The sequence below is a fragment of the Panthera onca genome, chromosome D2 (genome assembly GCF_046562875.1).
Source record: "Panthera onca isolate mPanOnc1 chromosome D2, mPanOnc1 haplotype 2, whole genome shotgun sequence".
NCBI classification, from domain to species: domain Eukaryota; kingdom Metazoa; phylum Chordata; class Mammalia; order Carnivora; family Felidae; genus Panthera; species Panthera onca.
The window spans coordinates 28,219,500-28,239,496 of NC_138349.1; the positions used below are offsets into that span (position 1 = coordinate 28,219,500).

The 19,997-nt window shown below is 53.1% G+C and overlaps 1 long non-coding RNA gene across 2 annotated transcripts; it reads right to left on the reverse strand.

The window, feature by feature from the left end:
- Positions 1 to 3,402: 3,402 nt before the first annotated feature.
- Positions 3,403 to 16,822, reverse strand: LOC132685005 (uncharacterized). Of its 2 annotated transcripts, none has more exons than XR_009612904.3 (4): positions 16,108 to 16,822; positions 14,555 to 14,621; positions 13,535 to 13,676; positions 3,403 to 3,590 (listed from the first exon to the last, which is right to left on the reverse strand). It is a non-coding gene; the product is annotated as an uncharacterized LOC132685005 (long non-coding RNA). The 2 variants fall into 2 exon arrangements; XR_009612905.3 differs by lacking the exon at positions 3,403 to 3,590 and adding an exon at positions 7,007 to 11,333.
- Between the last annotated feature and the right edge of the window lie 3,175 nt (positions 16,823 to 19,997).

A 19,997-nucleotide genomic window follows, 5' to 3' on the forward strand; every position in this document is an offset into this window, starting at 1 on the left:
ATCATCACCCTGGTAGGGGATGGGACAGGGCACCAGAGGAGGCTGGTTTTGGCAGGCTAGAGTTTCTGGCTGGAGAGAGAGCCTGTGGCTCGTCTCCCCCAAGCCCCCGCCCCTTGCACACCCTGCAACTTCGTGGGAAGTGGTCCTAAGTCGTAATGCTGTATGTCTGTGTGTGTGAGCCTGTGTGGGTATGAAATTCTGTGTGTCTGCCTCTAGAAGTCTCTGGGAAGCGTCTGGGTCCGTGGCCGCGTGTGCCTGTGTTTCTGAGCACCTGTTGTGGCTATATGAGGGCCCGTGTGGGGAGCACATGAACACACACGCTTGAGGCTGACCCCGGCCCGGGCCTCGCTCACGGCCCCATCTGACCCACCATTCCCCGACAACTGTCTTCCTCGGCCCCTAATCCCCTGTTTGCCCGGCTCATCCCCTGGACTCCTTGGGACTCCATTAATGAGCCCCGGCCGCCCCAGGACAAGCTCCAAATTAACCCCACTGCTGACCCCGACATGGACACCTGTAATTAGGCCAGGAGTGGCTGAGGCAGAGAAGGCCCTGGGGCTGAGGGGGGTGAGGGTAAGGCTGGGCTGGGACAGGGAGCCTAATGCCCAGGAATGCTCTAAAAGCTGCGCCTGGCTCCAGGGCCCGCCGCCTGGCTCATCTCTAATACCTCACAAAGCCTCCCAGACGGGGCTCCGGGGGGATTACCCCCCAGAGAGGCCCTGGAAGTGGGCAGGGCTGCTCAGTGCGCCCACCCTGCTGGCTCGGGGCTGGGGAGGCCTTACGGGAGGGGAAAGCCGCCCCCGTGGCCTCAGAGCCCAGCAGCTAGCCCCCAGGGTTTCGGCAGCCCAGAGCCTGTGTTCGTGAAGGCAGCCGCCCAGGGGAGAGCCAAGTCCGGGCTGGCTGGTGCACCCCCCACCCCAGGGCCAGCCCCTCCCTCCCCCAACTTGTTTTGTTTGCTTTTGTGTGGCGTGTCCGGTAGCTCCACCTGCATTAACCCCTGACCCCAACCGTAACTCTTCCTCCACGGTCTGACAACTGTGTTTATCCAGTTCCCCTTCGAGCCTTTCCCCTCCTGCTGGGCCTCTCCCAGGGAAAGCTGCATCCACCCTGGGACTCCCCCGATCCTGGGAGCTGCGGGAAGAACCGTTGCCCGTGAGTGTGCCTGAGAGCAAAGGCGCACAACTGATGTGGCTGCTGCTGAGGGCCTGGCAGGCAGCACGCACGCGGGCTTGGGAGATCACCTTGATGTGCAATCTGGCAATATCTATCAGACGTTTTCAATGAACGTATCATTTGGCTGAGCAATTCTACATCCAGGAATTTGTCTATCCACGTCCCGCGTGTGTGCTCGGGCAAATATATATCGTCAGTATTTATGGTCGTGTTGTAAGAGCTAAAGACAGGAAGCATTCTAGGTGTCTACCCAGACGCTGGCTGATAATGAAGCCACAGCCACACAATGGAATACTCTGCAGCCATTCACAAGAGTAGCCACATACTCCCATCATCAATGATCTTCAAGATATAAGGGTAGCAAGGTGCAGACAGAAGGCAAGATGCAGAGCGGAGTATGGTATATGCCACCATTTGGGGAGGGGGTGGAAGAAGAGGAAATATGCACATAAGCATTCACCAGTTTTTGAAAATCTATAGTTTTAAATCTTCAAGAAGTAACAGTGGTGGCACTGAGGACCAGAAGGGGAACTGAGGTCAGGAGTTACACTCCTTTGTACTTTATGATTTTTTTTTTGAACTTTGTATATGCTTTACCTTTCAAAAACAAACACATTTATTATAACACAAAAATAAAATACATATCTCTTGGGGCCCAACTATTCAATTTCCAGAAATCTAGCCTACAGAAATAAACAACTACACAAAGATAATACAAGGATGGTCTGCTGTTTAAATGTCACACACACACTGGGGGCGCCTGGGTAGCTCAGTCAGTTAAGTGCACGATTTTGGCCCAGGTCATGATCTCACGGTTTGTGGGTTCGAGCTCCGTGTCCGGCTCTGTGCTGACAGCTCAGAGCCTGGAGCCTGCTTCAGATTCTGTGTCTCCCTCCCTCTCTGCCCCTCCCCTGCTTACACTCTGTCTCTCAAAAACTAAATAAATGTTTAAAAAAATTGTTAAATGTCATACACTGGAAACAACTTACATGCTCATGAATAGGTTAACTGTTTAAATAAATGATGGTATATCTGAACAATAGAATATGAGTGGCCATATAAAAATGAGGTAGATCTCCATGTACTGGCATGGGAACACTACAAAGACAAATGTAAGAGGAAAAAGTAAATTGCAAGCCAATTCAAAAATATCCCATGTGTCAAAAAAGAGAACGAGCAAGAGGAAGAAGGAAGGAAGGAAGGAAGGAAGGAAGGAAAGGGAAGGAAGGTGGAGAGGGGAAGGAAAGGAAGGAAGAAAACTATATATTTCTCTATGTACATATATATGACATAAATGTATCCCCAAAACTCTAGAAAGATAAACACCAAATTGATGGGAGAGGGAAAATGGGAAGAGGATGTCACGTATGCTTCTGCATCTATAACAAGACTTTAGGGGCACCTGGGTGGCTCGGTCAGTTAAGTGGCCGACTTCGGCTCAGGTCATGATCTTGTGGTTCCGAGAGTTCGGGCCCCGTGTCGGGCTCTGTGCTTACAGCTCAGAGCCTGGAGCCTGCTTGGGATTCTGTGTCTCCCTCTCTCTCTGCCCCTCCAACTCACTTCTGTCTGTCTGTCTCTCTCTCAAAAATAAATAAACGTTAAAAAAATTATCATAAGACTTTAAGTACTTCTTGTATAATTAAAAAATCAAATAAATAAAAGCTCCAAAGATAATGACAGCACCAGTCACTCATCTGGTTTCCTCCCACCACATCAGCTTCTGAAACTGGCGTGAACAGTGCCATCATTATCCTTCTGTTATGGAGGGGGAAACAGAGACTGAGAGAGGTTATATAACCTCCCCAAGGTCACACAGCACACCCGAGCTGGAGTCAGGCCCCGAAGCTCATAGCTCGTCCATACCATCTCTCCTTGGAGGTGCCATTTCTTCTGTGTTCTGAGCCTCCTCAAGGGTATGGACATCTGGGTTGGGGTTAATAATTTCCCCCTGCTCTCATGTACAGCACATCATGGACGCCCTTCGCTTCCTGTCCACCTCATCCCCTCCAGCTCCCAGAGGACCTGCTGGTGAGCCCAGCCCAGGGTGCAGCTCCTGGCCTTGGCATGGCTGCCAGCTTCCCCATCACCTGCTCCTGTTCTGGCTCCTTCTACCAGCAAGAGCTATGTACCCGTTCCCCGCCAACACCCCCCACCCTGCCACAGAGCACCCCCTTAATTACAGTTAATGGCAAAGACCATAAGAGCTTTATTAACTTTATTATGGACCCAATTAGCAGCTAATGCCCCATGACTACTATCCCCCCCAATAATCCCATTAAACATAATGAAGCAGTCTTCTCCCTCCCCTGCTGGGTTGGGGCTGAGGGGACCGGGGAAATCCATCTTCCTGGGCCTGATTCTGCCCCCTCAGGCCCATTGGACACCAGTGAAGGCCTGAAGCTTCTAGGGGACCAGGGCTGGGTACGAGAAGACAGAGATTAATCAGCAAGTATTTTGATGCCAGCCATTGAGCCTAGACACACACACACACACACACACACACACACACACACACACATGTGCACTGACACACACACACACGTGCACCGACACACACACTCACATATACCACCTGGCTGATGTCCAAACAATTCCATTCTTGAAACAGGGATGTGGAATCACACCCAGTCCTCGAGTATATCCCTGTCCGGCACACAGACATTCTCCCAGCCTTGTCCAAGAGCTCTTCAGAGTGGGGCGTCCAAGTCCAAGGCCTCTGCCTGGGCTTGTCACCGGGTAAGGGATCAGGAGCCAGGAGGTAAGGAAGGCAGAGGGCGAGAAAGAGTCATTCTCCCCTAAAGCCCACACCTCCACCACACCCCTAGCTCTTGCCCTGCTCTGGCTGATGGGTTTGATATTTATTCAGCACCCACAATGTGCCAGACACAGTGCGAGACCCTCCCTGCCATCTCACTTGAGCACCGCCACAAGCCACGGAAGTAGGCATTATTTCTCCCATTTTACAGATGAAGAAACTGAGGCTTTGAGAGACAGCCAGGTTTTGAAAGAGATGTTCTACATGATTTGCCTTAAAAGATCTCTCCTCTCTCCTTCCCCAACAACCCACCTTTCCCCCTCCTAAGGCAGAAGAGGCAGAGATCATGGAGGCAGTTCCCTATTACCTAGATGGGGAGCTAGGGCATAGAGAAGATTCGAGGGGCCATCATGGTGCTCATGACAAGACAGCTCATTCTACTGTCTTGAGAATGAGAATGGGTCTCATTCTACTCCCGCCTTGATGGGGCGAGAAAGCTAGAAACCAGAGAACGCTGCCCCCGCCCCCCAACACTACTGTCACAAGAGGCCCCTGAACTGTTAAAGCCCAGGCCTCAATGCAGGATCTGGCATGAAGGAGAAGGTGGGTGGGGACAGAAGTGTGCGAGGGTAGCCACAACAGGTTAAATCCCCAGCTACCCCCATGATCAAAGCCTTCAGACTTGGGGATTCTGGTCCCTGAGGGTCTATGCCAGGGGACCTCGTCCATCCCCACCCCAAGTACAAGAACGACCTCCAGATGGGCGGGGGGTGGCACGTACTCTCCTTCGCTTGGCCCCGGATAAAGAATAAGGAGTAGACGCTGAGACTGACAGCGTGGAATCAATGGCTGCCCTGAGCAAGGGGGCAGGGGCTCAGGAAGGGAGACCCTTGAACCTTTGCTTGGAAGCAGTCTCCCTGTTCCCGCTCCCCCTCCCTCTGGCTGGCCCAGCCTGGAAGCAGCCACTTGAAATGGGTCCCAGGGAGCCTGGGAGAGGGGCTGGCCTGGCTGCCTCCCCAGTCAGACCCACTCCCCCACCCCAACCCCGACCCAGCCCCAGCTGGGGTCAGGCAAGAGAGCGAGAGCTTTCTCTCTAGATCCATCCAAGTCAGGATCCCTCCCTGCCACACACACCCAGCATGGCATCCCTCCAATTGTTCCATCCCTGGGGAGGGGGGGGATGTGGGTAAGTCAGCACCCTCTCCTTTCCCAAAAGGCCATGGGGCCTGGGGAGGGGGCAATCCTACTCCCTGGGGTTACTCTAGGGCACTGAGTAGCCTCCCCGGGCGGGGCCCTATTCTTCTCTTTGCCCTGGATGAGTGTTCTCTGACACCCAGCCCCCCCCCACCCCACCCTCTGAACAAACAGCACCACCCTCCCCACCCTCCTCACACCCAGAGGGATCCGGTGCCCAGGGAACCTCAGCTGGAGATATCCAGAATCAGCCAATAGGGGATGCTGAGGAGGGGCCACGGTGGAGTGCAAGTGAATTTGGGGGCCTTGGGCAAAGTCAGCCTGTACTGAGGCGCTGGGCAGGGCAACTATTGGCTTTACCATTTCCTGGCAACGCCAGCTTAAGCAAGTACCCAAACCCTTCTGAACCTCAAGTGTTCTTCTGTAAAATGCGACTGAAAATTGAACCTACTCTGTAGAGCTTTTTGTGAACATTAAAGTTGTAACATACATAAAACGCTTAGCAAGAATCTAGAAATACTTAGAACACAATAAATGAGAATTGTATTGTTGTCTGCAGGGTGGGGTGGTCCCTAGATTGGCAATAATAATCACAACATAATAATAGATAACGTTGTTAGAGCACTAGAGGGACCATGGCCCCTCAAGTAACGCTATGCCTGGTTCTTACTAAGAAAGGAGGAGAGGACTCCTGTCTCCTCACCTTGACCGTCCAAGGCCTTCACTACTTACAGTGCACCCTGGCCTGAGGATTTCAGAGGGCTGACTCAGTCCTGGTTCACTTCCCTCATACCCTAAAGGTATCTTTTTACATGCCCGCATCACATCTTTATACACGGCCCCCCAAAACTACACACACACACACACACACACACACACACACACACTGTGCCTTCTTCCCCCTTCCTTTCCCCGGAGCAAGGAAGAAAGAGATATCAGAGTTTGAAGGATGTGAAAATTAGCCGGAACTGAGAGAGGCGTCAACTTCAAGGCAGTATCCACCCCCCCACACACCCCTTCTCTGCCCAAGGGATGGTGTTTCCACAAGTCTCTGCAGGGAGACCCCCACCCCACCCCAGGTGCGGACTGACACTGTCGGGCGAGGAGAGGGAGCAGGAAAGGTGGCTTGCCAGCAAGAACAGGGCCCCAGCCCAAGGCCGGGGTGGGGCCCCCAAGCAGCCCACTCAGCACTCAGAGCTGTGCTCGGGGTGGGCAGAGGCCAGAGGAGGAGACAGCTGGAGCCCAGCTTCCTCAGCCAGAGCTGAAAGTGCCACGGGTTTGTGCCCCCTCGTTGGGGGACAGCTCCTTCCCTGGGGAGCAAGAGGGATCTAGAACAGTGTCCTTATCTCCAAGTGCCTTCCGAACCCCACCTCTGGCCCGTCTGAAGGTCTTGTTGGAGTCCCTGCCTCGATTTCCCCACCTCTCAAGGAGGGCCACCGGCTGTTACTTGCTCTGCCTTCTGGTCACACTGAGCAGCGGGCGGGAGTTCCTGGAGAGAAGGCCCTGGCAGAAGAGCCTGTCTCTGTCATCGTTAACAGCCACAATTATTATTATTTGGAGAGACAGGCCAGAGGTGGTCAGGGACGTGGTTGGGGTGAATGAAATGAAGAAGTCCTCGGTATGTGCCGTCTCGCCAGGTTAATACTCCTGCCTGTCGGCCTGACAGCTGCAAGATTGATTACCCAGGCCTCCCGCTCTTTATAACTCGATCAGTCGAATTAATCTCTGGCTGTCGGCCCATCTGATGCCTGAATCACAAATTTAATTTGGAGGTGCACGGCTCCTCCCCCATCCCGTCTCCTCCTTTCCTGCCAGCCCCCTTCCTCCTCAGTCCCTCCCTCCTCCTCCTTCTCTTTCCACCCTGCACCTCGGCTTCTCCCCACTTCTTCCTGTTCCTCCTGCTCCTGCTTCCCTGGGCCTCTAGGGCCTCTCAGCGGGCGGTGGGCGGAGAAGGAGGGAGAGGGGGGTGGGTGGCCCTGAGTCAGCAGACCCTCTGCCCAGGCCACAGGAGGGGTCATGGTCACCCGCCCACCGGGCAAGGCGCCCATCCCACCGTGCTCCACCCCAAACGGAGAAAGAGGCTTAGCTGACACTAAGTAAGACATATTAATGTACTAAAGACTTAATGAAGTTGGGGGGGGGGGGTATGGGGTGGAAAGTGCTTGCTTTATTAGTTTATGGCCGATTAATGGGGACGCCATTACTGTGATGGAGATGAATCGCTGCTGTCAGCAGCCTGGGCTGAGGGCCGGCCCTGGCTCTTCCTTGGTGGTGGGTGCCCTGAACAGAGTCAGGGAGAACTGCATTAGAAGCGCCTATAGGATCCCACCCCGGGAGGCCCTGAGGCCAAGCTGGAGGGGTCGGAGCAGGGCTCAGCTCTAGGCTTTGGGAGGAGGGGTGCAAGAGGTCAGGGCTGGGCGCCAATGTCAGTTGGGAACGCAACCAAAGGCAGCAGGGCAGGGAGGTGGCCTGGCTCTGGACCTGCACAGAGCAGGGGCTCAATAATGTCACCTGGGGGAAAGGGAGGGGGAATCTAAAAGGCCAGAATAACCAGCGCCCACTTGATTCGCCTGAGACCCTTCCCGGAGCGAAGAGTGAGGGAGGCGAGCCAGATCTCTTCCATCCTTCCTCTGAGGGTGGTGGCACACAAAGACCCCAGGTCCACTGGCCCAGAGGACTGGGCGTCTCATCACCAGCAGCAGGCGGTCCTACCGCTGGGATCCCCAGCACCGGAGCCAGACACGTCACCCCACACTCTGCAAAAGCCTTGCCTCAACTAGCTGGCAGCTACTGACTGCCCAGGCAGCGAGGTGGAGAACAGGGCAGGTGGACTTGGGGGACAGCCATGGGGAAACGGGAATGATGCCACCAGACCTCTAGGCTTTCTCAGGCCTGGGGGACAGGCTGTCCCAGTCAGCGGGTGAGCTGATCCAGACACACCCTTGGTGGCTTCCCCCTCCCCTCAGCTCCTTCTTACCTCCATGACCCCAGCCCCACCTTGCCTTCTATGAAGAAGAAGTAAGGACTGAACCTAACACAGCCCTGCTCCCAAGGGCCACTCTGTTTGGAGGACTCCAGAGGCCCCCATCTCTCAAGAGTATATGACATCTTGACACAGACATTTTGATGCAGGAACATTAAACTCTCCGACTTTTTAAATTATTACCAAGTGATGTTCTTCAATCCTTCCCTAAGCCCCACGCTGTCCTAAGCCTCTCCCAACCCCGACACAGCCCTGAGAGGAATCGGGGATGAAAAGAGATTCTAGAAGGACTAGATGGACTCAGAATCAGTCTGTTGACCACAGTACACGGTACTAAAAATACATTTTGACATTTTGACACAAGTTAGGCCAAGCAGCTGTGGCCAAACGACAGAGCAAAAGTGCCCTGTTTGGTCTTTTTGCCCTTCTTGCTACGTCCATGGTTTACATGACGCTGTGGGTGCGCGCGCGCGTCCCTGCCTCCACCGGCGACCACGTGTGTGAGAGCCAGCCCCCGGGGTCTGAGCGTGCTCCACGAGGGCCTGCATCTTTGTGTGTCGAGCGTCCGTCTGCGTCACGGGGCGGACACTCCCTCCTGCGGCACTGAGGTTGCCACTCTGAGTGCTCAGGCCAGGGGGCCAACCATTGGTTCAGGGGTCACCACCCAGGCTCACTCCCCAAGGTAGGAGCTACCTGCTCAGCCTAACTGGGAAATAAATACCCTGTTTCTGAGAGTAATTTAATTATTGGCTCCTGCGGACGAGTGGGTAATTAAATTCCGCAGCTCCCAAAGTAATTAATTGCTATGCAAATAGTAATGCCCTCTGCTTTGGAGAGAAGGATCTCGGCCTGGGTTTGCCCTGCAATTAGAAGCTAATAATTACCCTGTCAGTTCCCAGCCTCTGCCCGGTAATTACCTGCTGCAGCCCCACCGGTCACCAAGGGCCGGGACGGTCATCTGCTGCCGCAGCTCTGGCTGCGGTGGCCCCAACTGCCAGGGCAGGGCATCTCCGGAGCACTGGTTGATCTTGAGGTCCTCCCCATGATGTGCCATATCCACACACCTCAGGAGCCCCACAGAGACACCCTCGCTTCTGACCAAAGACAACTATGGCCGGAACCTCTTCAGGTCCCCTCTGTTAAGAGAAGCAGAGCCTCAGCTCCTTGGTGCGTAAATTTCCGAGCGAGTCCCAGCTGTCGGGAAACTGTCCCAAAGAGTATCTAATAGTTAATCTTCATAAAAATCATTTTTGCCGTGTGATTTCCTTTGACGGGTCAACCAGGCTACACTCTCTCCGAGAACGGGAGGGCGGCCGTCACTTTGTAGCAAACACACACCCTCTCCCTGTTATTCAAGCAAACACTCATCTAGGGCCTGCTGCAAAGGGATTTGAAGGATGTAATTAAAGTCCCTAATTAGTCAACTTTAGGGAGAATATCCCCTGTGAGCCTGGCCTAAGCAGGCAAGCCCTTGAAAGGGACACACTTCCTGATGAAGGACACTCCGGCTGCCCTCTGCTTGCTAGACTCCTCTTCCTGATGGGCTGTGGACAATGGCCTTACCATTGCCCCGGGGTCCAACTTGTTCCTGAGCTATTCTCTTTCCTTCCTGATTGCATGACCTACAGATTTTGTACTTGCCTAGCCAACCTCCACAGTTGCGGAAACCAGTTCCTTGAAATAGATCTCCTGCATATAAAATATGCATATATTATGATAACGCATGCTCCGCCCCACTCAGGCCCACCCCCTTAGAAGGAGTCAGAGCATCAAGAACCCAGGATGCCACTCAGAATGCCAACCCCCACAATCACATCAGCCAATTCCTTGTAATAAATCTCTGTCCTGGGTTCTCAGCCTAACTTTTACAAATAAAGAAACAAGAGTCAGATACACAGCAGTGGCTGACCAAAGATGCCATGGCTAGGAAGGGTGAAAACAGAGTTTGAAGCCAGGCTCCTGACCGTATTGCCATTTCCCATTCAGCAGCAGGATGTGGCTCCAGGTCCCATGTCCCAGGTAGGTTACATCTGTGCTGGAATGAGAGGGTGTTTACAGATCCCCACAGCCCAGAACTCTCAGGTATCCCTGTGGTTCACCTGCTTGTTCATTTCTTATCTGGATCTCGTCCCCTCTGTCAGCTCCCTCTGCCCCAGGTCTCTGATCCCCACCTGAGGTCGTGGCCCTGGGAGCAGCAGCACCACGTGCCTTCTTGCCACCAGGTGCTCCCTTTGAGGAATACCTGGATCCCACCCTCTCTGGATCCTTCTTCTCTGGGTCCTCAGTCTTTCAACTGAATCCCTGGGGGAAAGTGTCCCGGTGTAATCCCAGAGTTGGGAAGTCTCTGGGGAAGCTGGATGCTGGGCAGGGTGTGGCTAGTGGAGGAGGACCTCTTGAGGAGACTGGACTGAAGGGCCCTGAGCCAAGAAGCGGTCCCACAAGTCTGGGAGAAAAGAGGTGTGAGGAGCAGAAGGGGCCAATAAGGGTGACAGTCCCCATCCTGCCCCACACTTGGGCATTTCCCCCTTACCCTTCAGGTCTCCATTTCAGTGTGCTTGGTCCAGGAAGTTCTCCCTCACCCCTAGGGGAAGGTGGGCCACATGCTCCATTCTCTCCCTCCCCTACTTTTGTCCTGGGCCAGGTGAGCAGAAGGGCAGAGGAGACAGGGGATGCAGGTGACAGTTCTCCTCAGCCCATAGGACTGTCTAGGATTGAAGGTGGCAGGAAACGCTACAGACTTTGAGGCCACAGTCTAGCCCTTGAATGCCTTGCCCTTGGGTCAGACACACTCTGGGATGAGTTTGTGCCACCTGAGGCAACACACCCACCAACACTACCAGGGAGGATAAGAGAAAAATGGCGACATAGAGTGGCACCAGGGAAGCCAGTGGAGATCAACAAATAGGTTTTCTGAACTTCAAGTGGGGATGTGGGCAGGTACCACAGGGAAATAGTCAAGATTCTCAATGCCAGAAGGTGAAAGTCACTTGACACCAATGAGAGTCTCATCTATTCGGGAGAGGCCAACCTTGGAGATGTCCCTTGCCCTTCTCCCTGGCTTCTCCTGGCCCAGTTCCCCCCATGGTAGAAGGGAAGTCATGGTGTTCCTTAGTCTGGAGTCTGCAGCTTGCCTTCTGTGCCCAACTTCTGCCGCTGATTTGCTGTAGGGACTGGTAGGAGTCATGCTCTTACCTCTGCCTTCACGAGGAGGTAATTTCTTGCTTCTTGCTAGAGATTTTAGGACAAAGATGTCTGTCACTTATAAGTTAGCACTCTTCGGAGAGCAGTCTAGAAAGTGGGGGCCATTTCTCTCCCCATTAGACTGGGGGTTCCCTACAAGCAAGGGATGATGTGTCTCCCCTCTAAACAGGGACTCCCAAAGGCAGTTGATATTTCCCTATCTTCCCCCTTGGTGCCTGGCCCCCAGGCCTGTAAACAGTGAATCTCAAAGCAAAAACAAAAGCAAAAACTATGAAGTAGCCTCATAGGACCAGGGGTCTCGGGGCATGGCCAGGGGCTGCCAGGCCCCCTCTGCACAATCTGGCCTCCTGTCTCGGCGGGTGTGGTTACTGCTCCAGTGACAGCTCTTTAGAATCCATTCAGAGCTTTGGCCCTGCTGTAATCTCTGGGTGATGAATATTTCCCCTAATGAACGGATGGGAATTGGATTAGGCTGGAATGCCCGTGTGCTTAGACTCCAGCTGATTAAACCCCCATCTGTGCAAGTACTGCCTGTGAACAGCTCGTTACATATAATTTTTTGAAGGAGGGTAAAAATGATGTTGGTATCTGGGTTTTGCAAAGGAGGTGAGGGAAAGTAGAAGCAAAATGTCTGTCCAGAATTTGGTAGGGTTTAGTTGCTTTAAGTCTGACCAGGCTGGCGCTCCCCACACTAGGGCACCCCCGCTTTCCTCCACTCAGGCCAAGGGTCCCCAGGGCTCAGATGCCTGCACTTTTAACCAGGAGCCCTACCCAGGGTTCTCTGGGCCCACACCTATCTGTCCCCTGCAAGGAGCATTGACTGGACAGGGGGTTGCTTTGAAAAAGGCAGGAGAGGGAGATGGGGTAAGATTGGGAGGGGTCAGATCTGTGCATTCAGTTCTCACCAGATGAGCTCCAGAGCTTTGTTCCTACTCTAAAAATCCTTCAGTCCCTTTCAAAGGATATTGTAGGGAGTTGGGAGGACCATCCAGGACAGGGACTCTGGGATATTCCTGGGACCTTTGTCAGTCAGGACCAAGGATAGCACCTATGCCAAGGATCTCCAAACTTCCAGGCCCCTCCACCCATCCGTCTTTCTTCCCTGCTGAACGTGTTTCTCTACTCTTTAACACTCCTTCCTTTTCCTCCTCCTGCCCTTCCTTTTATCCCTCCCTCTCTCCCTCCTTCTCCTCTCTCTCCTCGCTCCTTCTCCTTCTTAATCCCAGGGACAGAGCTTGGCCCTGGTTCTTCACCACATACTTCATCCCAGGAATTCCTCAAGAAAAGTTATTTAAGCACCTCAAGAAGCCTGTCTTATGTAACCTCTGTTAAAAAGCCTTATCCCCAGGATTGTTGCTCACCCACAGCATACAAGAACACACACACACACACACACACACACACACACACACACACACGCTGAAATACGGTATCTAGCAGGAAGGAAGGTCAGAGTGATTGTGTTTCAGACTGGCTGGCCAGCTCTCCCCATCTCCAGTGGGGTCAGGGATCGGCCCATCTGCCTGAAGGACTCCCAACATAACTACAAACTCTAACTCCACAGCCCTCCCTCGTCTCTCCTTCCCTCTCCTCCCACCCTTTCCCGCCTCCTCCCTTCCCTTTCATGCCTCTCCTCTGCGTCTCTTTGAAAAGTGGCAGCAGCTGCTAGAGAAGGCATACCCTTCAATGAACATCAGCAATTGTTGTGACTGAGTGTCCCAGCCTTCTTTCCTGGTTAATCTAACTTGGGAAGAGTTGAGGTGCGCTCTGGCTTTGCTGCCCATGAAAGGCAGAGAATAAATAACAAGCCAGAGGCATAAACAGATGTGCAGATATATGCAGCTGGCGCTTTCCTGCCAAATTACCATGGACGGAACACTGGCGGGGGGCCAGGAAGCCTCCCCCTTTGTTTGGAATTTGGCCACCAGGATCTATCCAGGCTCACCATCCATTTGGCAACATCTGAGTGAAGGGAGGGGATGCCAGGGAAGGGAGTGGAAAGGCTGCAGGTGCCCTTAGATTTGGTGAAGAGGTCTGGAGGCTTACCATAAAGACTCAGGTGGGTAGGGGTTAATGTGGTGGGGGAGGAAGAGGGAGTTCTGACTAATCCCACCCTGAAGTTTCCCTAGAATAGTTCCCCCAGGATGTGGCTTGAAGCATTTGAAGGCTGACTCTAACAATACCACATATACATACAATGGGCTCTATGTTGCCACCCTTACTCTTACCCAAGGATTGGGTGTTCCTGTTCTCCTCGATCCTGTAGAATGCTGCTCCCAGTTGGCCTGGAGTGCAGCAGGCAGGCAGCAGCTGGATGAGAGCCAACCAGAAATGGCCAAACATGAAAAGAGGTCCCTGAGGACTCCAGCCCTGGAACAAGAAATGGAGGAAAACTGGCTGGAATTTTGTGAAACCAGGGGAAAAAGCAGGTGAGCGGTGGGGAGAAAACGTGAGTTGGGGGGGGTGGTGTTGCCCAAGGAGACCTCTCTCTATGGACACCCCCAGATCTGAATTCAGAGAGACACCAAGCCACTTTCCAGGATTCATTCAGACCACATGAAATCTTTTCTCTTCATCAATTATTAATTTGTCTTCCTCTTGCCAGGCCATCTCATGCAGATCTAGGGGGCATGGAACAATTTTTCCAGTGCCTGATTACTAGCCCTTCTCCAGATAATGCGATACAGATTCCTGACCTGTCGGATGGGTGTATGTTCTCTGGACAGCTATGGCATAAGATGGGTCTAGAGTGGACTCCGTCTTGTAGGCAATGGGAAGCAAGAGAGTAAGAAGATAAAAGTCGTGGCCTAAATAGACAAGACTGGTGGTGAGGTCTAAGGATGAGTTGAACAGAGGAGAAATACAGAGCAGGGAGGCTAGTTTAAGAGCCTGTCATCACCGAAGCCTAACGATGTTGGTGGGACTTACTGATGGGTTGAACAGGAATCAGAGATGAGGAAGAATAGCGTGACCATATAATTTATTGTCCAATCCAGAATGGTTTTGAGGATGAAAAGAGTACTATCGGTCATTTTACCAAGACAGTAGACATACACTGAACAATCCTGGGCAAATCTGGACACGCAGACACCTTGGTCAAAGATGACCCAAGGTGTGGCATGTGGGTGACAAGATCTATAGGGTGATGCTGACCAACGTAGTCTGGGAGGCAGAGTAGCAGGATGGAAGGGAGGGAATAATGAGCTTGGAACTGGACTTACTGAGTTTGAAGTGTTGGAGACAGTTACCTGGAAATAACCAGATCACCATCTTGTAAGCATCCACGGGCACTTGCTTGGAAATGTCGGTTTCAAGCTTAAAGGAAAAATCAAAGTTAGATATACAGCGAGTGTCTTTGGACCCAGTGGTGCCGTTTTTAGAATTCTGAATCTCATAAATACTCATTCTTTTTAAAACAATTTTTAATGTTTATTTATTTTTGAGAAAGAGACAGAGCATGAGCAGGGGAGGGACAGAGAGAGAGGGACACACAGAATCTGAAGCAGGCTCCAGGCTCTGAGCTGTCAGCACAGAGCCCAACGTGGGGCTCGAACTCAAGAACCATGAGACCATGACCTGAGCCAAAGTCAGACGCTTAACCAACTGAGCCACCCAGGCGCCCCAGAATCACTCATTCTTGTACAAAATGACATACATTTAAGAAGGCTTACCGTGGCATCGTTTGTAAAAGAAAAACTTGGGAATAACAAAAAGGTCCACCAATAAGGAACTGGTGAAATCTATTATGGAGTGCCATGTGAAACATCTATATGTGTTGAGGTGTATCCTTATGTGTTGGCCTGGAAAATATCTCTGATAGTTTTTAAGTGAAAAGAACAAATAATAAGATAGTAGTATGGCATGATAAATCTATATAGTAATTGTTTTTCAGTCTAATTTGTGTGCGCGTCTGTCCGACTGTACGTGTATGGTAGATATGTAAAAGATCTAGAAGAATACACACCAAATTGTTCAGAGCGGTAACTTACAGAGAAGAGAATAAGATTAGCGGGAAAGAGGAAAGAGGGGCTTTTCCTTCTTACTCTACGCATTTCTGGATCGTTTGAAATTCCTCTAATCCTATATTCATGTACTAGATTGTAAAAATAAAAACAATAAAAAGGATTCCTAGAGACAGACGCAGAGTCTGTCACCTTAGGAAGGTGATGGATGGGTGACGTGATGGGGGAAGCTCTGGGGGTGACAGTCAGGACTGGGGCCAGAACATGAGGTTTATACCAACTGAAGAGGCGCTAGGAAAAAGGAGGCAGGGCCAGAGAAGAACCCCCAGAGTGTGCCTGAAGAAAGCGGGACTCATTTCTGACCCCCCCAGGGCTGAGAGAGAGAGAGAGAGAGACTCTCCGCTCCACAAATGAGGCTGCCCGAACCACTCCCTCCAACTCCAAGCCTCCCCTTCAGCAGGACTGAGTTTAAACAAGAGCCCAGTTTTTTTCCAGGGCCCCTGACGGGTCCTAGGTGGCCTACTGCTGTCCCAGGCCCCATGCTGTTAGAGCAAAAACCCCTTCTTCCTTAAGTACCGTGCTTGCCTAGAAGACCAGCTCAGTCCAAGGCACCACACTGCCCTGGGTCACTCAGCGCCACCCTAGGTGTCCCCCAGCCACCCCCCGCCCTAGGCAGTCGTGACTTCTGCTTCTCTCCTCTCTCCTTATGCTGCCAAAATGCCCAGCACTTCTCCAGGTGAAGAAAATAAGAGCCAGAAATTAATTCCCTTCTGGAGCAGAGCTGTATGCTTGGGGGGTGGGGAGTGAAATCCAGGGGACCGACGGCAGCAGTGACTCACAGGGGCTCCTCCCCTGGGGAGATGGAACTGACAGACCAGGGTGTGGGATGCTTCGAGGTGATTTCCTGACAAGGCTGTCAGCGCGTTTCACTCCTCACTCTCCGCGTGAGTCCCCTGCAGCTGAGCTGCGCCTTCTCTTTCTCTCTCTTCACCTTTCCTGGCTCTCTTCCGTTCCCAATGCTCCCTCTCCCCATTTGGAGAGTCCTTACCAGTGTTAACTTTGTGCCTTGGTGCCCCGCTCTCCAGCTCTGCTAGGCTTTTCTTCTTTTTTTCTGTTAACAGAAATACACAGAGTCAGCTTTTCTGTTGGGGTGCCCTGGCCCCAGGCTCCTTCCCAACCACAGCAAATTTTATGGATGATTGGGAGTCCTGGGATGCACAGTACAGGGGGCAAGGAGGCTGTGTGTGTGTGTGTGTGTGTGTGTGTGTGTGTGTGTGTGAGGGGGGAGGGGAAGAGGGAGAGAGCAGAAAGCGAGCCTCTTTGGAGTTGCATCTGTGCTGCTCAGGCGGGAGGCTTCAGAGCACAGAGCACAGAGCACGAGTAAGGGGAGGGGGACACGGCTGAGGCTGTCAATGCTCCTCAGGTCTTAGAAGATCATAGGACACTAGTAGCAGCGGTATCTCTAGTTTGTCGCATCAGCCCTCCCCGCTCCCCCCTCCCCCCCCCTTTACAAATGAGAAAGCTGAGGTCCAGAGAGGTTAAATGACTTCTCTTCATTCCCGCAGCTAGCTAAAACTGGTTCTGTCGGCAGAACCAGGATGAGGCAGAACCAGGATGAGAACCGGGGATCCTGACTCGTGGACAATGAATGCCGCGTCCACAAGTCTATCAGAGACTGGAGGAAAGGTCCCATTTCTCAGATGCTGTCCATGACAGATTTGACTAACAACTTCTCAAAGAGATGGAAAATGCTAGAATCCCCTGGCTTTCAGGCTGCTCAGGGGACAGGCTGGGCCCTGTCTCTGTGCCCCCAGCAGCCCCAGCAGCGACAGCAACAGTTCTCTTCCCCTCTGGCTGCTTCCCAGCTCCTTCCTGGGTATACCCGGGACACACAGCAGTCCGCCTGGGAATGCTCTATATCCAAGTCCATCCCCTTAGCTACAGGCAAGTCTTGTCTGACCCTGAATCCTGCCTGCTTCATCCAAGGACCTAGCTCAAGACAAATTCATCTTCTTTTTATCTAAGCTCTGATTCCAGCCACTCCCTCCCCAAAGGTTTTTTTTTTTTTTCTTTTTTCTTTTTCAAAGTGTCCTCTGTCTCCCACCCCAAACCTGGAGAGCTTTTAATCCAGGGTCCCTTGGCATTGGAGTCACTTGCCTCCCCAGAAATAACATATGACCCCTCCCCCTTCACTGATTGAAAGAAAAATTAATCCTTAACACAGGCTCCAGTCATTTGTCCTAAATGGGAGATATCGGCATGGCGTCCCCACGGAGGCTACATGGTCCAAAGCCCTCTCCTCTTCCTCCAGGTCCCCGTGCTAAGCTAGTATGCGGACAACCTCCCCCCTACCCCACTGTTCCCCAGATCCGCCCCTTCCAGAGGGGCCCGAACTCCCGGATGTGAGGGGAAGCGGTGAGTTCTGAGCACACAATGCTTTCTTGTACTCTCCTCGGCTCTCGAAACTGCCCGCCATTCCCCAGGAAGAGAGAGTGGAAAGAGCGCGTGGACAGGAGGTTGGCAGGGCAATAAAAATGTCAGGGCCTTTCCTCTCTGCTCCCTTCCTCCCAATCGTCTCCCGCTCTCTCCTTCGCCCTTCTCCATCTCCTCCCTTCCCTCCCTCCTTCTCTCCCGCAGACCCTGCTGCAGCCGGGCCGAGGCGGGCGGTATTTGGGGTATGAGACGGGAGAGGTTAATTATTGCTCCCCCGCCCCCACGCCCCCCCCACCACAAGATGTATCTGACTGTCAGAAGGGGTGACAGATGAAGACAAAGTACAGGTACGGCTCCCGCAAACCCAGCCCTCCATGTACCAGCCAGGGGTGGGAGTGGAGGGGGGCGCGCTACCGAAGTTTTAACCCCTCCGACGCCGCCGATCCGCACAGCCAGGCAGGGCGGGGCGAGTGGGGGAAGCCAGGGTTAGAACCTGGGTCCCAGCCAGCGCGGGCTGAGCCTGGGAGACCTGTTGGCCTGCTCCCGCCCTCCACCAGCGGCCAGGTGGGAGGGAGGGAGGCAGCAGCTCTGTCCCAGAGGCTGCAGAATCAAGGTCACAAGCAGGCCTCCCAAGATCGTTACAGGTGCAGAGAAAGGGACTCCTGGAGTGGTCTGGGGGATAGGTAGATTTGGGGGCCCAGGAATCCCAATGAGACAGAGGTCCACTACTCCTCCACCTTCTCCACGACAATGTCCCCCCTCACCCAAATCTGTCCCCAGGCATCCTTGGCAGGGTGTGCATGGTGTGTGAGACTGAGAGTTGTGTGTTTGAACCTGGGTGTGCTTGTGATGATGTACCTCAATAGGCGCAGAAGGACTTGAATATGGTGTGGGGTTGTGGGGGGTGGGGTGTGCACACGTAAACCACAGTGCTCGGAAGGGTAATTTGCAGGTATCCGCAAGAGGGCCTATACTGCACTCCCAGCACAATGTGTTGGGAGTGTTTGTGCCCGAGAGAGAGAGAGAGAGAGAGAGAGAGAGAGAGAGAGAGAGAAAGCGAGATTTGCCTGGAAGCATGGCTGTGGGGAAGAAGTGTGTCTTCAGGAGAGTGTAGACGTGTGCTTGCAAGAGGTGAGGTGTCTGTGTTTGGGAAGATGTGGACAAGGCATGTCGTTCTGTGGGTACACAGTGTGTGCCGATGTGAGGGCATATGTGTAGACACTGCTGTTGGTATGAACATGGGCGTGATTGTGTGTGTGTGTGTGTGTGCATGCACGCGTGCCTGCTTGCACACGTGCCGGTCCAAAGCTGCCAGCATCTTCCTCTTACTGGCATCCCTCCCTTTCCTGACTCTCCCTTCTCCATAAGCAAACGAGGTGAAATAATTACTTTTCCATTTAAATGCCCCATGTTCAAGCCAGAATGAAAACAAAGTGATTTAATAAAATTGTCTTTAAAAGGGAAAAGAGGAAAATAAACGTCTGTTCCGTTCCTCTCCCTGGTGTTCAGGGAGGCCCCAAGCCCTTCAGAGTTAATTAAAACAGGAACTAAAATCGCAGAATAGCTTACCAACCCTTTTCCCATCTCCACCTTAAAGGTAAGGCGGCCCCCAAAAGCCCTGCCTTTGGCCGGGGAACTTGAGGCCCTCCTGTTCTCAGGCTCAGCTTTACCCTGAGAGGAACCCTCATCCCTGGCAGGCAGGCCATCCCTGGCCTTCCTGCAGCCCCACCTAGGGGAGGAAACTCTGCTCCTTTTCTCCTCCCAAAGAGTCGTGAAAGGCCTTGTCTGCACATTTGAAAGCCTTGATGGACACTGGCCCCCATCAGGAGCTTCCGGCCCTTGCCTCCTCCCAGGACACAGCCTGCCCTAAGCCCCTCCTGCCCCTCCCCACAGGTCCCCTGAGTCCCCAGCTGCTCTGAGCTTTATCTGTCTTCACTGACCCCCTGGCCTGGTCTTCAGCTCCAGCTCGGCACAGTTCCGGCTGTTTCCGCCTGGTCTGTATCTGTTCCCCATCAGAGGCCCCATTGGAGCTCCGGCCCTTCAGCAGCCCAGATAAAAGAGATGGATGGAGGTGAGTTTGGGGGACGCCCCTCCCTGCAAGCTCAGAGCTAGAGCCCTGGGTTGTGACAGGGGCTCCCTGAGGAGGGCTGAAGGTGAGGCTAAAGACTGCCAAGTTCTCCGGAGGCCCAGTTCCTACCCATCCCCACCCTGCCTTAGCCCTTTCCCTCCTCCAAAGGCCCAATTCCTAAGGCCCCCTCCAGGCAGGCACTAAGACTGCAGTCACCCCATCTTCTAA